At 27.7% G+C, this 2,996-nt stretch overlaps 1 protein-coding gene across 2 annotated transcripts in view; it reads left to right on the top strand.

Moving 5' to 3' along the window:
• Positions 1-646: 646 nt before the first annotated feature.
• Positions 647-2,996, top strand: part of LOC106469626 (docking protein 5-like) — an 11,944-nt gene continuing 9,594 nt past the window's right edge. Inside the window, exon 1 of one of the 2 annotated variants that reach the window (XM_022398208.1) lies at positions 647-714. The gene's annotated coding sequence lies outside the window, so the exon portion shown is untranslated. Of the gene's footprint in view, positions 715-745; positions 878-2,996 lie in introns of those variants that run through there. The other variant, XM_022398207.1, reaches the window with a different exon arrangement.

Genomic DNA, 2,996 nt, shown 5'->3' with positions numbered 1-2,996 from the left:
GTTAAATAACAAACAAAGACGTAACAATACTATAATTCAAATTTATGTTTTTGAACAAGATAAGAATTGTATGATCCCTTAACTATATATTTTGTTCAGTATTTTCTTTCTTACAAATTAATTCTTCTACTCATGAACATGCAAGCCAGAAAGTTTTCATTCATTAAAGTTTAGTTCTCTATTTATACATTTAATAAAGGTTTTAAGTTGGTAGATTATATATTCCTTTCCATTTATCTTGATTAATAAACTAATAAATTTCAAACTTCAGCAGTAGACTTTACAATTAGATTTAGCCAAAATATCTTGTAGTTCTGTATGTTGGCTTTTCTAAAATCTTAAACATGATTTTTATTAACTCTACAACTGGTTTCAGTAAAAGTAGAAAAAGAAAAGAATTGTAAGGGAATAATAACATAGTACATAGGTAACAAGGCTATTCCTGTTCATTCACTTTTAAGAAAAAGGTCAATTTAAGTACACCCTTTATTTTTTAAGAAATTGTCAGTTCCCCTCTTAAGCTTAATTACAGTGCCAGCCTCCAATACTGCCAATGGCAACTCCACTACATAAGCCAGTCATCTGTTAGATAAATAAAACTGTTTTAATTGGAGTTTAGCTGTTATTGCTAGTATTAAAATGTTCTTGCACATCTAAATTCCTAACCATATCTTCCTCAGCTTCATGTTTAAAAGACAATCTAACAGGAAAATTGTCAGTAAACATTTTTTTCCCTTCTAAAGAATCTTGGCAAATTATTTCCAAGACTTCTAGTATTATTTGTGTCACATAGGAATAATTCAACTTCAAATATTTTAAATGTTTAGGTAATTGATGCATCTTAAGAAATGGTAGCAGATTCTTAAGAACATAAAGTGTAAGTTGCAGATTACCAACCAGCCTAACAAAGTCATTTTCATTTACATTTCAGGGTTCCAACAGTTATTAAAACAAAAAATATATCTTTCATAAAATGAATCAAGCAAGAAAATTTCTAAGGTATTAAAGTGATTTGACTTATCAGTATGAAATTTTATTGAATATACCAGCAACAAATTCTTTCAAGGAAAATAAGACTAAATGAGTTATTTTAATTTCTAGAGAAAAAAGCATGATGTTTGCTTGTGTAGTGTGCCTTTAAAAATGGAAGGTACTACTATAAATTTCCTGATGGCTTATTTTGTATTACATGTCCACAGGTGGGGATCAGTGTGTAAATGCCCTGACCTTTTACAGAGCACCATTCAACATGGTATTATGTACTTAATTTCAGAGTTGTCAATTATTTAATTTATCCTACATTGCTGATTTAGTGACAGTTCATTATAAAGGAGAGCAAATGCCAGATACAATATACAGAGATACTAAAAAAAAATGTAAATGAGCTAGAAATTATACAAATTGTATGATGGACAAAAATGTCATTATTTTTTATAAGAACATCACCTTGCATTCTGACATGTTTGAATCAGACAGGTGCTGTCAATTCACTGACATATCTTGAGTACAAATACTTATGTAACATATTTTTTGTGTACAACAGATTTGTACATTTTACTAAAAGATTGCCAAAGTTCATGTTGATACACTTGGTAATTTTGGAATTATAGCTAACATTACTTCTCCAATATGGGGTTGGTCCAATGCACTAACCATGTGCACATTCATTTAATGAATTAGTGCATAACTATTGCTGGACATGTTTTTTGTTGAAAAGGTAGGGTGTTATTGTAAGTTGTAAACCCAAGGTAATTTTTTAAAAATTCAAATTACAGTTTGCTTTAAAACCTGTATTCTAAGAGTTGTCTGTTAGATAGGTGTAGAAACTTGTATTCTTCACAATGCTTGTGCATTTTCCATTTTATATAACCATTAAATAATTCAGTATTTTTTATGTACCTAGTACATTTGTCAGGTATCATATATTATTATATGTAACATTATTTTTGGAATAGAGATTTGTATCAAAATATATTAATATTATCATCTGTATCTCAATGCAAAGAAAGTGTGTGTGTGTGTGTGTGTATTAAAAATTTTTTTTAATAATGATGACCATTGTTGTGTCATTGTGATTAAGGAATTCGGAAGCATATGTGGTGTTTATTTTCCAGTTAAAATAGAAGTTTGAATTTTGGTAAATAGAAAAAAAGTCCTGAATGCAATTTTTTGGTTAAATTTCAGTGAATAAATTATATGAAATTGAAAATAAATAGCTTTTTAAAAATCTAAAATTTGTTATGTTGATTGAAATGTCTTGATGCAGAAGCTCTTGACTTATAATGGGTTGATATCAATCATTCAATTAAAATTTCATGTTTTTAGTCATTTGTAAAAGATACATGCATTCTTTCCTTCAATAAATTTTGATTTGAAACTAAATACTTGAGCTTGGACTATTTGAATATTTCATGCACATCAATCTTTTTTGTTTGTGAGTTATAAAAAGAAAGAGGGAATTTGTTTATATTGTATTCATACATGGGTTTGTGTTTGTTCAGAATATAATCTGATTAAAATATATTTTTGATTAAACCAGGTGAACTAGTAATGTGATTAATTAACTTATTACTTACTTTAAAAGTTTTTTTTCTGTAAGTCACTTAATTACACTTAAGCTTTTAGCATGTTTTTTTATTTTAATTAAACCATATAGTTGTATTAAGATGCATGTATTAAATTAGTGTTGATATATTTTCCGTTTGCATTTTGATCAGTTTTCTTTAACCAGTAACAAGATTTTTGGGTCAAGGCTTGTAACTTCTATACAACTTATATGTTCAGTGGAAGTAGTCTAACATCATTAACAAGTAAATAACTTGTAGCTACGTCTATGTCAAAATTGATAACAATCTTATTAGGGTTTATTAAATTTTTTAAAGAAAGTTATCCCTGTTCACCTGACACGGTTTTAAATTGTATGTGTAGGAAAAATCATGCAAGTGTAAGTTTAAGTAACTTGTTTTGAGTTCATCAAGATTGTTTTTATTTATATA

This window comes from Limulus polyphemus, unplaced genomic scaffold (assembly GCF_000517525.1).
Source record: "Limulus polyphemus unplaced genomic scaffold, Limulus_polyphemus-2.1.2 Scaffold3579, whole genome shotgun sequence".
Taxonomy (NCBI): Eukaryota; Metazoa; Arthropoda; class Merostomata; order Xiphosura; family Limulidae; genus Limulus; species Limulus polyphemus.
The sequence above is the reverse complement of the archived record's forward strand: the minus strand, read 5'-3'. Positions and strand labels throughout refer to the sequence as shown.